This window comes from Musca autumnalis, unplaced genomic scaffold, assembly GCF_047663935.1.
Source record: "Musca autumnalis isolate F117 unplaced genomic scaffold, ASM4766393v1 scaffold_4, whole genome shotgun sequence".
Lineage (NCBI taxonomy): Eukaryota > Metazoa > Arthropoda > Insecta > Diptera > Muscidae > Musca > Musca autumnalis.
Genome location: NW_027411977.1, coordinates 11,193,275 through 11,208,217, shown reverse-complemented (window position 1 = coordinate 11,208,217; position 14,943 = coordinate 11,193,275).

Sequence of the window (14,943 nt, the reverse complement as noted above, 5' to 3'; positions counted from 1 at the left end):
ACTTTCGAACTTAAATTAGCTTTGCACAAAATATTACGAAGGCCACATTTTGGATAGAATCGGCAGATCCATTCGAGAGTTATCTTGCGCTCCAACCACTATATACGGTGTTATAGGTTTTTTTTTTGCATATTTCAGACTATTTTCTCAGGAAGTATGGGCTTGCCTCTGATGAAACCTGTACCGTCGTATGAAGGGCAGTGAATACAAGTTGCTACAACAAAAATCAAAGTGATTCGAGAGCAGGTCCTAAACTGAACTTTTTCGAAATTTTGTGTGGAAGGTACCCGAAGTAGTGGACCGCTTGAGTCCATATTGGATCTCCAAAGAATGGGCTAAATCGGTTACTTCCTTCCAGAGTTATCGTGCGAACAAATTTTCCGAACATTTTCAAACTTTTATGGGAGAGGTACCGGAAAGAGTGAACCGATATAACCCATCTTCGAACTTAAACTAAGTTTAGGCAAAATATTACGAAGGTCAAATTTTGGACCGAATCGGTTGATCCGTTCGAGAATTATCGTGCGCTCCAGCCAGACAGACAGACGGACGGACATGGCTAAATCAATTCCAAATTGTCTGAAACAGATTTCGTCCAAATATACTTGTGATCTAAAACCATTATTTCGATGAGGCACATTGAACCCGTATGAAAGTGTGTATACCCTCGTTAGCATAAATGCTGAGGGTATAAATACCGAAAATCAAGAGGTAAGCTTCTATGAAGACGTCGACCTATACAAATAATTCTCTTCTGGAATATTTTAAAGCCACATGGAAGACAAAATAACAAATTTAATTTATTTTGGCGGGATATTGACGTCACAACCTTTAGAATTACGGAAATCGCTAGGTACTGTTCTATGGGGGCTATATCGAAACATAGGCTATATCCAACATAGACTAAATAGCAAATATCAGCCATTTCGGTTTGTTGTTGTGGCCACAACCTTCAAAATACCGAATATCGGTAGGTACCGCTCTATGGGGGCTATATGAAGGCGTAGACCTATACTAATGCATTTCTGGTGGAAAGTTGTATACCCTCAACGAAGACTAAATACCGAATTTCAGCCATTCCGATGTAGTAATGAGGCCACAACCTTCAAAATGTCGAAAGTAGGGAGGTACCATTCTATGGGGGCTGTATCGACAATTTTCAAGTGGAATGTTTTACACCCCTAACGAAGACTAAACACCAAATTTCAGCCTTTTTAGGGAGATATCGAGCTCACAAGATGGAAAATACTGAACATCGGGAGGTACCGTTCTGTGGGGGCTATATGAAGGCGTATACTTCTACCAACAAATTTAGAGAGGAAAGTTTAATACCCCCAACGAGGACTTAATACCAAATTTCTGCCATTTCGGTGGGTTATAGTGGCCACAACCTTCAAAATACCGAAAATCGGAAGGTACCGTCTTATGGTGGATATATGAAGGCGTGGACCTGTGCCGACAAATTTGTGTTGGAAAGTTTTATACCCTAAAGGAAGACTAAATACCAAAATACCGAATAACGGGAGGTACCGTTCTATGCGGGCTATATGAAGGCGTGGTCCTGACAAATTTCAGGTTGTATAAAATTTCAGACATTTCGGTGTGATAATGACGCTAAAACCATCAAAATACTGAAAATCGGGTGGTACCGTTCTATGGGGGCTATATCAAAAAGTGGACCGATATAGCCCATTTGTAATACCAAACATCCTAGGAGCAATAGAAACTTCTGTACCAAATTACAACTCTATCGTTAAAATTGCGAGCTGTATCTTGATTTCAACAGACGGACGGACGGACAGACGGACGGACAGACGGACGGACAGACGGACATAGATATATCGACTTAGAAAATCAAGAATATATATACTTTATAGGGTCTCCGATGAATATTTCGATGTGTTACAAACGGAATGACAAATTATGGTGGAGGTTATAAAATCAAAAAATAGTCGGAGCCCTTTTTAAATTAATCGCGATCAATATTCAAATATTTATGGTTTTTTAACTTTTCACGATTTTGCTTAGAAACCGCAAGTCAAATTGAAATGGGATTAGAGAAAATGTAGCTATGAAAATTCTCTACAAGATTGACCTTTATGACTTTTTTCCATGTTTCACCATTTTAGAGATACAGAAGTTGAAATTGGGACAATGAACAGACTTACAAAACAATGTCAAGCACGCACGGTGCGCCTTAACTAACTTTGAATGGGGTGCTTATACCTGGGAAGTTTTTGCAGATTCTAAATTAACAATGTCACTAGATGAAAAAAAATGCAAACACATCGAGGAAGGGGTTTTTAAATAAGTCGCGGTCAAAAATCACATTTTTATGGTTTTTAGCTTTTTAGGATTTTGCAAGTCCCATCGAGAAAATGTTGTATCAGTGTTGTAGTAGTAAAAATTATCTACACCATTTTCTTTAGTCCCATTTCAAGAGGGCAAAATTCTGAAAACCCCTAAAAATATGAACTTTGATCGCGATTAATTAAAAAATCCCTTCCTTGATGTGTTTGATTTTTTATTTTCCTCATCTATGAACATTGCATTTTTAGAATCTGCAAAACTTCCCAGGAGTAAGCGGTTTTCATTTAAAGTTAGTTATGGCGCACCGTATATTCCATTGTTTTATTAGGAGGTGATACAGTCAGTGCATTGTCCCAATTTGAACTTCTATATCTCAGAAATGGTAAAACCTACAGAATCTTGTAGAGAATTTTCACAGCTACAACATTTGCTCTAATCCCATTTCAATAGGACTTGCGGTTTCCAAGCAATATTGTAAAACCCTAAAAACAACTCTAAAAATGTGAACTTTAATCGCGATTTATTTAAAAACCAATTTGTTTGTTTTTTTTTTTTTTATTTTTCTCATCTATGACCCTAAACCCTAAAAACAACTCTAAAAATGTGAACTTTAATCGCGATTAATTTAAAAAACAATTTTTTTGTTTTTTGATTTTTCTCATCTATGAACATTGTAGTTTCAGAATCCGCAAAAACTTTCCATGTGTAAGCTCCTTCCATTTAAAATTGTTTCAGGCTCACCGCTACGTTAGACAGTAATTCCTTTATCTAATTGTTACATTGATATAATTTGCATCAAGTGAGTGGTCAAGAGTTGGGTTTCAAGATTAGTTTTCGTAAGTTGTCCGAATATGCCCCCAGAATTTAAATTACTGATTAAAAATTAAATTTGGTAATATTTGTCCCACAGAAATTATGGTCAATTTTACACGCTTAATACTATCCGATCATTATCAAAAATTATTGGCACTATCCTTGAACTATAACTGTGATCTCTAGCGTGATTACACTACCCACAATTAAAACTGAGGGATCCCTGCATCTACTAGGCAGTAACTCTGTTATCTGACCACGTACATTAACATCAATGGAAAGGGCAAGCGTTCCTCATCTAAATATGACTTAAATTGGTTTAACATAGTTTCCAGGAATAATGATATAATCATTTTACTAACAACTTTACCAATTTTCACACAAAAGTTCTGGTCAATTTAGCCCGCAAACTATTATCTGATCATCAAGTTAAATTGCAAACCTTTACGACATACAGAGCAGCTACAAAAATTTTAATGGACGGACGGACACATAATTTTACAATATGGTTAAATAAAATAACATTTTGTTTTCTATACGATTTGTACGTATTTAACTGAATTTAACGATCCAATTGACATGTAATTCTTCTTGAATAGAATTCATACATTTCGCTTCTGATAATATAACTTCAAATTTTCATTCTTCTTTGCGATTTTAAGTTACCAGCAACCTGCATGGTTTCTCATTTTGTGTGGCATATATTATGCCTGTTCCTGAACCTACAAGAAGCTACTATTTGTTACTACGATAACAATTTTTCCTTTATGATATCGAAAATATAGTAGAAATTATTAGATCCTCGCAGTACTTGAACAGACACAAATATGTCTTGTCTTTATAGTTGTATGTCTTGGTTTTATTTATACAACTGCAAAAAGAAATACATTTCAAAAGCAAACAAATTAAATGTCCCTCAGTCGGTAATTGTTTCTCTTTTTATCGATGTCCTTCTTAAGTCTTGATTGCCCTTAATGTACTTATTTCAAGTATTGCTAGTCGTGGCGTTTCTTTTTTGCTGTTGCTTCCTCAATTATTTGTTTTCAAAAAGATAAGCCTAAAATGACATTTGACCGAGAAACATTGGTGGAAAGCCCCGCCACAGTAATGAGCAACACATTAGTAACCCATTAGGCGGAAAAATAAGATGGAATAAAATGAACTTTGAACAACATTTCCTATCCATTACGGATACAATAAAACAATATTTTACTGCTAGCAAGCCATGACCAAGAAGGAAGGATCCCTACCGCTGCTGGAATAATAATATTGTGTTTACAACTTTTAGAGGACAAGCTGAAAAGTATAGAAAAAGCAAAGTGAACAAGGCAATGGTCGGAGAAGACGATGGATATTCAGTTATTCCATCAACACCAGAAAACTAAGACAAAAGTAAAATATTAAAAAAAAAAACAATTAAAGCAGAAGTACGTTAGTGAATTGAATAATATTGAAACAACAATTTAAATCGATTTTTCAATATAGTGTTATAATGACCTATTACAGCCACAAATTTCTTTTTTCTAACTATTGAGCATCAAAGCAAAATCTTGAACAGGCTGACAAATAAATGTGACATTTTTCTGAACTTGAGTTTGTGGGTGCGGATGTGTGCTGCATTGTTGGCATGATGCCCTTGCCATGTTTATGAACGGCAATTGTTCTTGTATAACATTGGTTTTGACTTTCGTTTAGGTTGAGAGAAACATTTAACTGACTTTAGGTGACTTGTGGTTACTACTTTAGTTCTTTTTGTGTCATATAAACACCGATGTCTAATAATGCCGTTTTATGTCGAAATTTTTCAATTATTAAGTTTGATTATTAAAAACGTGTAACAATCTTAGAATTTATTTACAGACCTCTATAGATTTTGCTTTGGGCTCTTTTGAAATATCGTTCTACTAATATTTTGTATTTGAAACAAAGATGTTAGAAAACATTGGTGCCGTCGTTTTTATTGGGATAGCTGTTAAAATTTTGTTTTTTTTAATAGTCAGGCTTAATCCCATTGTTGTTGTTTTATTATTTTAAAATTTGCCACTAATAAATTACACGTTTTAAATAATCAAACAACAACAATGATGTTAAGCCAGACTATTTTGAAGAAAACAAACCCAATAAAAACGAGGCCACCAATGTTCTATTTGAAAAACACTGGCACGGTTTGTATGGTTGGTTAGCTACCAACATCATTTTGTTATGATGACTTCGTTGAAAATCAACGACACATAAGAGTGGAAAAGGTTTGGTTTGTTTCGCAAACACTTTCGTCGGAGTTGTGTGAGGTTGCCAAAGAAAAACTTCTCATTGAAGTTTTTTTCTTTGTTCACCTTTATACTTCGAGCTGACAATTGATGTTTGGGTATAAAAGGTTTTTTGTTGAAGAAATTATTGAAAAATAACTTCGGTGGAGAATATGCAAAACAAGAAACAAGGGAATTGATGAGATCCAGTGGCGTGGATCGCAACTAGTCTCCTCTGCCTTACCCCTTGGCGAACAATGCCAAACTTCTTCCACTAATAAATTAGTTGTTTTAAAATAATAAAACAACAACAATGGGACTAACACAGATTATTTTGAAAAAAATAAATATGAAAAAAAAAACGTAATATTTCAGTGAAACAATTTCAAAAGCAATACTGCAATAATGAAAATAATGAACATATAACGGGTCATCCAACAAGAGAGACGGGTTCAGGTTTTTTTTTTTTTTTTGTTTAGTACTGTTTGACATTTTATCATGGAAAATCTTACGCCGTTACAACGTCTGCAAATTGTTGTTCAGTACATTTTTGGCTTTATAGCTATATATGTAAAGAAGCAAAATTACCACATTTGGGAAGAAGAGCAACTTGAAGATATTCAAGAGCTGCCACTTCATCCAGAAAAAAACAGTTTGTGGTCGGTGGAATCGTCTTACAATGTTTCTTCAAGATGATGTCGGTTAGGACTTCATCTTCAATGGCGACCGTTATTGCGCCATTGTAACCGACTCGGCCAATATTTGTTAGACATAATCTGCAAAAAATAAATGTCATGGAAAGTTCTTTCAAATGATAATTAATTAACATTCCCCATTCAATTAGATTTTCCTGTGTTTTTTTTTAAGAAAGTGGAAACCTCTAAATGGATCATCCTTTATAATGGCATCTTACCGGTGAATAGTTGCGTTGATGAAGGATCCTTATCCGGGAACCTCCATTATCCGGGATAGAAAAGAAATGTTGGTATTTTTCCATTTCCTCTAATTTTCGTTATAAACTTCATTATCCGGGTGTAAAAGCACGCTTTCCAATTAAGTCGATTAAGCAAACAAAAGAAAACTGGAAATTCTGCCGTATTACACACTTTGTGTATTTATTGTATTAAAAGAACCATGGGACGAAGTCAATTAAGATGAATCTTATGATGACGATATTATGTATCCTTCTAAAATTTGGTGGATTATCTTAACAAATATAATAAAAATTGAAGACGTTTTTTATTGTTGGACTGCAGAATTTTACATCTTTGTGTTTATTTCAGCTTTAGTCCATATTTTGTTGTAATTCAATTGTTTGAATAACAACAAAATATTTTAAAGTGGATATGAAATTGATTAGTTGCGGGCGAAGGGTAGGGAATACTATAGTTTCAGTTGTCACCAAACAACTTCATCAGTTCCCTTTTTCGCCGACTCTGTATCGATAAACAGGTCAATAAAGCCATCTAGCAAGTTAAATAAAATGAGAAATTTGCTGTATGGCCCTAAAGCTGTTTACCCTACAATTTGAGTCGAACTAAAGAATTTCATATACACCACTGTTTTTATGTCGTCTTTGCTTCACAAAGAATACGAACATAGGAGTGTTGCTTCAATAAGCTGGGGTAAAAACAACAAGGCCGTGCTGATGCCTATTATTGTTGTTGGCGTTTTTTATTGTTGGACTGCATAGGCATCAGCACGGCCTTGTTGACCAATGCGTAATGCAAAAACAACTTTCTTGTTGTTGTTTTTGCATTACGCATTGGTCAACAAGGCCGTGCTGATGCCTATTATTGTTGTTGGGGTTTTTTATTGTTGGACTGCATAGGCATCAGCACGGCCTTGTTGACCAATGCGTAATGCAAAAACAACTTTCTTGTTGTTTTTACCCCCGCTTATTGAAGCAACACTCCTATGTTCGTATTCTTTGTGAAGCAAAGACGACATAAAAACAGTGGTGGATATGAAATTCTTTAGTTCGACTCAAATTGTAGGGTAAACAGCTTTAGGGCCATACAACAAATTTCTCATTTTATTTAATTTGCTAGATGGCTTTATTGACCTGTTTATCGATACAGAGTCGGCGAAAAAGGGAACTGATGAAGTTGTTTGGTGACAACTGAAACTATAGTATTCCCTACCCTTCGCCCGCAACTAATCAATTTCATATCCACTTTAAAATATTTTGTTGTTATTCAAACAATTGAATTACAACAAAATATGGACTAAAGCTGAAATAAACACAAAGATGAAAAATTGAAGAATTTATTATTATTGTACAATAAGATGTCATTTTTAATTAAAAATATGTTCAAAAACTGCATACAAATATAGCCTCCATTATCCGGGAAAATCGATTATCCGTAATGCCTCCGGTCCCGACCATCACGGATAATCGAGGTCCGACTGTAATAATTTTATATGTACAGCTGTGATGAAAAATAGTTTTAAATTGTATAAAATTATGACATCGACATTTTCGTCGCCGGTGGCGTATGAGAGACGGAAACATTGTTCAAAATAAGCATCATACGCACTATTTAAACCTTAAAAGTAATTTATATTTTAGCTTAGTTCCCGTAATTTTTAATAGTAAAGCTCGTAAAAGAGAGAACTGTAAACAATGTTTTCTCACACAAAAGTTTTTTGAAATAGTTACGGAACGGACAAAAGGAAAATACGTCAAAAACTGGAACAAATGTCAATGTCGACGTATCAGCCAATCAGACGCCGGCAACCATGTTACTATTTTTTACACGCTCAAATTGGTCGAGTAAAAAGTTTTTAACGAGAGCGCCATTCAGCGCCATTTTGTTTTAAAGAGAAGTGAACATTTTACAACTTTTTTGTGTACGGAAACGGGTTTTCGGTTAAAATGTGTAAAAGTCGTAAAAGTTGTAAAAACTTTTTAGTTCTGGAACAAAGCTTTTATCTTACAAATTTATGAAGGCTTCGAAAAAACATTTTCTCTTATTACATTTTGAGATAAACAAACACAAAAAACAAGGAAAACTGAATAGATTATGAAAGTAGTGCTAATAATATGAGACACGTGTATAGGGGTGTTTAAAGTTTACATCGGAAAGTTCATTTCTTGTTTTTTTTTTTTTTTTTTTTTTTTTTTGAAATATTCGGATTAATATTTCTAGGTTCAATTTCTAGGGTAAATTCCATAAATGTCACCAAAGCATTATTTTGGATCACGCCAAATCGTTCATGCGAGGTCCCTATATTTTCACTGGATCATAGCCGTAGACAATATAAGCAACCAATGGCTTATCCTAACTATGCAATTAAAGTTAAAAGTACTAAAAATATGTAATTTTTCAAAGTCCGATCTGGTTTTCTATAATTCTCAAATATATATTCACCACAAATATTGAAAAACTTCACAACGAAAAACCATTAATAATATATTTATAGTATCCAATCACAACGACAATCTGGATAAAAATAGTAAAATATGGCCCTAAACCATATATCAGAAACAAGGGCTGCTAAGAATGTTATATGTTATGGTTACAGATTTCTTTTAGTCAGAGACTGATAGTGAAACTTGATTTAGAACATTTCTTTTTTGTTTTTAACAATATCCCCAAAAAGTGAAGTGTTTTGTTAGATTTGATCCAGTATGGAATTATGTAAAATGAACAGTCCAAAATTAAAACAAATAACACTAAGCAAGACAGAAAATGCAAACAACTTCTAGTATGCTTTCAAAAAATGAAAGTACATATTGAGACTACAAACACTATAGTAGGGTTCTCTACTCTAAGATCCAGTTCGGATTTTATAGCCTCATTTAAATCGTTTTTTACAGTTTTTTGCATTTATCGGGCCTTTATCTCAGAGTGGAATAGGAATTTGGCCTTATAGTCTTTGGCAATATTGTAGCCCTAAACTAGTAGAACCTATCTTTTGAACACACCACATCCATCTAGGTCATCAAAATCGATAAAATATAGAAAAGTTTACTTAATTGCTGGAATTCTGGTCAGTATCAACTAAACTATTGGAAGTTAAGCCAAATAACCTTTTGCAAAGATCTTCCAAATAAAGCTTATGCTTACTTCATGTTGTTTCAGCGGCGTTCTTCATCATATATTTTACAACACGTATTTCAAACACATTTCACACCCGCAGTTTATTCTCGCATTTCGGTTGTCACCAAATTATAAAATATACTCAAAACAACGTGATAGAGGCATTTTACAACTATGGCTTGTTCTGAAAAGTTGTGTATTACATTTCAGCAAAGATTTTTCCAAAAGAAAACGTTAATAAAATATTAACAGTTTTGGAGATATGGTGCGAAATGTATACAAATTATGGAAATTTTCGATATTTTATACAATTTAAGGCAATAAATGTAGTTTTCCAGTTCATTATTTCTCCAAATATGTTATCCCTGCCGCTATCTACAAATTTGCTTCAGAGGTCAGATGAAGATTCGCATATGTTTCCAGAATTGCTTTAAAAAGTCAATATTTAACAATGTTTAGATGGGGTAATAAAATCCAAGCTAGATCTGACATAACAAAACTCAACTAGAGTTTTTGTCGTTTTGGTCTGTTCTTTCAAAAAATCCTCAACTCAAATTGTTTTCAAGAGATTACCTTAAAAATGTCGAACAGTGTAATTTCATCCTAAAATATATAAATTTGTAGTCTTATTTTCTCTAGAAAATAGTATTTCTAGATATATACTTTATTCTGAAACTCATAGTGAAATTTTGTGTAGGTTTTTCTTCGTTTTACACTTTTCACTTAGATCCACGTTTCGCATACTTTATAGAGAAGGTGAAATGTACAAGGCCGACATTACTGCCATACAGGAAATACGATGGATTGGGAAAGGCGTCACAACAACATCTAATGGTGACGCACTGTATTATAGCTGTCATGACTAGGGTTTTGGGTTTTCCCGGTTTCTATCATTCCCGGGAAACGAGAATCATAAAATCGCCCTTCCCGGGAAACCGGGATTTCCCTGGAAATTTTAAAATACGAGAGTGGATCAATATTTCCGTAATTTTTATACCCTCAGCGTTTATGCTAACGAGGGTATATACACTTTCATACGGGCAAAATGTGCCTCATCGAAATAATGGTTTTAAACCCCAAGTATGTTTGGACGAAATGTGTTTCAGACAATTTGGAGTCGATTGAGCAATATCCGTCGGTCTGTCTGTCTGTCTGCCTGTCTGGCTGGCTGGAGCGCACGATAACTCTCGAACGGATAAACGGATTCGGTTCAAATGTTGGCTTTCATAATATTTGGCCCAAACTTAGTTTAAGTTGGTCCACATCCCCCATCAAAGTTCGAAAATGTTCGGAAAATTTGTGCTCACGATAACTCTTGAAGGGAGAAACCGATTTGGTCCATACTTTGCCCATTGTGAAATGTGTACCAGACTTATATAAGGTTTCAATATGGACTCAATCGGTCCACTTCTTCGGGTACCTCCCACACAAAATTTCGGAAAAGTTCAGTTTAGGGCCATCTCCCGAATCGCTTTGATTTTTGTTTTAGCAACTTGTATTTCCTGCCCTCCATACGACGGTACAAGTTTCATCAGGGGCAAGTCCACACTTCCTGAGGAAATAGCCTGAAAGTTGCAAAAAACACCTATGACACCGTGTGAGATGGTTGGAGCGCAAGATAACTCTCTAACGGATCTGCCGATTCGGTCCAAAATTTGGCCTTAGTAATATTTTGTCCAAACATAGTTTAAGTTTGAAGATAAGCCATATCAGTCCACTCCTTCCGGTACCTCCCCCACAAAAGTTCAAAAATTTTCGGAAAAATTGTTCGTACGGTAACTCTTGAAGGGAGTGGCCGAATTGGTCCATAGTTTACACATCCTAATACATCTGCCAGATATAGATCAGGTTTAAATATGGACTATATTTGTCCACTCCATCCGGTACCTCCCACACAAAATTTCGGATAAGTTCACTTTAAGACCTGATACCGAACCACTTTGATTTTTGTTGAAGCAACTTGCATTCGCTGCCTCAATTGCGATGGTTAAAGTTTTTTTAGGGGCAAGTCCATACTTCTTGAGAAAACAGCCCGAAGAGTGTAAAAAACCCGTATGGCACCCTATGTTGTGGCTGGAGATCCACTTCCATAACGGTCAATGTCGATCCATTCCTTTTAGTGTCTCCTCCGTAAAACTTTTGATCTTTAGACCTAATCAACATTATTGTCGGTTCAAACGCCCAAAATGTTTAAAACCCCCTAAATACATACGTATTTTGGGAAAAAATTGTTTCAATATACACTGGCTGAGGGTATATCTCTGTCGGCAAAGCCGACTGATACTTTTTTACTTGTTTTATCTTCCCATAGTAAATTATATGAAATGCAATATTTTCAGAGAGTTGCGGGCTCAACAATGGATGACACGTTTTCTCTCAATCGATTAAAAACGAAAAAATATGGAAAAATGCACCAGGCTCCCTGATTTTGCCCACACTGACCATTTCCATTATTCAAAGCTAAGGAAATCGCGCGATGGAAAGTGATTTGGCTCAAACAATGAAGTTATTGATCAGAAATTCCAATTTTATGGACCTCGAAAATCGTATGTTTTATTCTTATGCTTAAGATTGCTTGAATCAAATAAGAAAGCATCAGATGTGCCGACAGAGATATACCCCCAGCCACGGACCTAAAGAAAATAAGTAAACGCAACACTTCTGACGTTTCTAGGGGTTTTTGAGTTTTTGAACCAATTTCTTAGGAAGTAAAAGTTGTACGCTTTTAACTAGGGCCGCACACAAAACATGTTGCCTGTCAAACATTTGAAAGAGAGAGTGTGGGAGATTTCTCCCTTCGACGGTTATCTTACGAACTACCCAATGTAGTTGGTACCGGCAGGCTTTTTTTGAGATGTTAGGCCTTTACCTCAGAAAGAGTGGACTTGCCCTCCCAAAAAAAGTTGCGTCGTCGTAACAAGGCCTTCAAGTAGAACTTTTTGGAAAGAATTTCAAAACGATTCGAGAGGAGCTGTTAAACTGCACTTTTCCTAAATTTTGTGTAGCAGGTACCCGAATGGCTGGACCAATATTGTCCATATCCAACCTGATACATGACTAGATGAAATAATACGATGCAAAGTTTTGGCTAATCAGAAACTTCCTGCGTTATCTTGACAATTTTCCATTTTAGTTGTTGCCGTCAAGGTTTCTTGGAGATTTTGAGATATTATCTCAGGAAGTATGGACTTTCCCGCGGCAAAATGTATACCGTCGTTAAGGAGGTCGTAAAGACAAACTGCTGAAAAAATTTCAAATCGATCCGAGAGGAGCTCTTAAACTTCACTTTTTCCGAATGTTTTCCTATGTTTGAAAAAAATCTCGAATGCCAAATTTTTGACCTGATCGGTATCTTCGTTCGAGAGTTATCGTGCGCACCAGCCAGCTAGCCGGACCCTCTTTAACACAGTGACTGAGGGTATAAAAATGGGACTTTAAAATAGAAAATATTCTTTCGCACTTAAATGGAACAGAATAAAAATCCGTCGTTATAGTCCATGTTTTTGGTAAGGCTCTTTTTCTTTTTCCCTTAAAACAATTTTGTAGATTAAATTTATTTCCACATCTTTTGTAATTTATTGATTCTGTAAAATCTAATCGAATTGTGATTCTATGGTATAAAAGTGACGGGCATAGTTTATTCATTCATTCAATATTAGTTGTGATAAATGTAAAAAGATATTTCCCGATTACCCGGGAAATATGATTTTGTTTCCCGGGAAAATCCCGTAACCAAGAAACGAGAATTCCCGGTGCGGGATATCCCTACTCAAAACCCTAGCCATGACACAATGCATGAATTTGGTTGCGGGTTTGTAGTTGGTCGGAGGTTAAAACACCTGGTCTCCAGCTTCATCCCAGTGAATGAAAGACTCGCTACAATTGGATTAAAAGCTAAATTCTTCAACATAAGTTATATTTGCGCTCATGCTCCCACTGAAAAAAAGGCCCAACAGACCAAAGATATATTCAACTAGCGTTTAGAAGAAACATATGACTGTTGTCCTGCTCATGACGTTTAAATTATTCTAGGCGATTTTATTGCCAAAATTGGAAAGGAGAATATCTTTGGCCAAACAGTCGGGAAATTCATGAAACATCTGTCAATGTATCCGGATCAAAGAACAAGTAATCAAATTGATCATGTTGTGATAGATGGAAGACATTCATCTAGCGTGTTGGATATACGATCGTTCCGAGGAGCAAACATACCTTTTTGCAGCAAAGGCACGTATCCGTCTAAACGTTGCAAATAAAGCACGAACAGAAACAACGCGTAAATTGGACATTGGTTGGCTGCAAACACATCAGATAGTGACAGCATATTCCACTCAACTAGCCCAAGTGCTTAATGAAAGCACTCCTCGTCCCAATAACACACCAGCACAATGGCACAATATGCAAACTTTGCGGCTGTTTGCATACTAGGATACCAGAGACCTCCAAGGAATCCATGGAGGTCCCTTTTCCACATTGTGGTATAGGGTATAAAAACTATTACATCTTTGTGTTTATTTCAGCTTTAGTCCATATTTTGTTGTATTCAAGTATTTGAATAACAACAAAATGTTTTACAGTGGATATGAAATTGATTAGTTGCGGGCGGAGGGTAGGGAATACTATAGTTTCAGTTGTCACCAAACAACTTCATCAGTTCCCTTTTCCGCCGACTCTGTATCGATAAACAGGTCAATAAGCCCATCCAGCAAATTAAACAAAATGAGAAATTTGCTATATGGCCCTAAAACTGATTACCCTACAATTTGAGTCGAACTAAAGAATTTTATATCCACCACTGTTTTTATGTCGTCTTTGCTTTGCAAAGAATACGAACATAGGAGTGTTGCTTCAATAAGCGGGGGTAAAACAACGAGAAAGTTGTGGTTTTTGCATTACGCATTGATCAACAAGGCCGTGCTGATGCCTATTATTGTTGTTGGCGTTTTTTATTGTTGGACTGCAGAATTTTACATCTTTGTGTTTATTTCAGCTTTAAAGGGAACTGATGAAGTTGTTTGGTGACAACTGAAACTATAGTATTCCCTACCCTCCGCCCGCAACTAATCAATTTCATATCCACTGTAAAACATTTTGTTGTTATTCGAATACTTGAATACAACAAAATATGGACTAAAGCTGAAATAAACACAAAGATGTAATAGTTTTTATACCCTATACCACAATGTGGAAAAGGGTATAATAAGTTTGTTTTCCCAAAAATTCATGTAACGCCGCGAAATATTCGTCGTAGACCCCTCATGTGGTATACCAAACTTCATATCTCGACGAGATAAAGCGATTTAGCGATGTGTGTCCGTCCGTCCGTCCGTCCGTCTGTCCGTCCATTAAAAATTGTAATCAAGCTAGAGGCCGCAATTATGGACCGATTGTCACGAAATTTAGTATGGAGGTCGGGTTTGGACCAGAATAGAACTGATTAGTTTTTGGCGATGATCGTGAAATGTTAAAGGGATGAAATGGACCAAAAACAAAATTTTTGCTCGATTTTGTAGCCGCTCTGTAGGTCG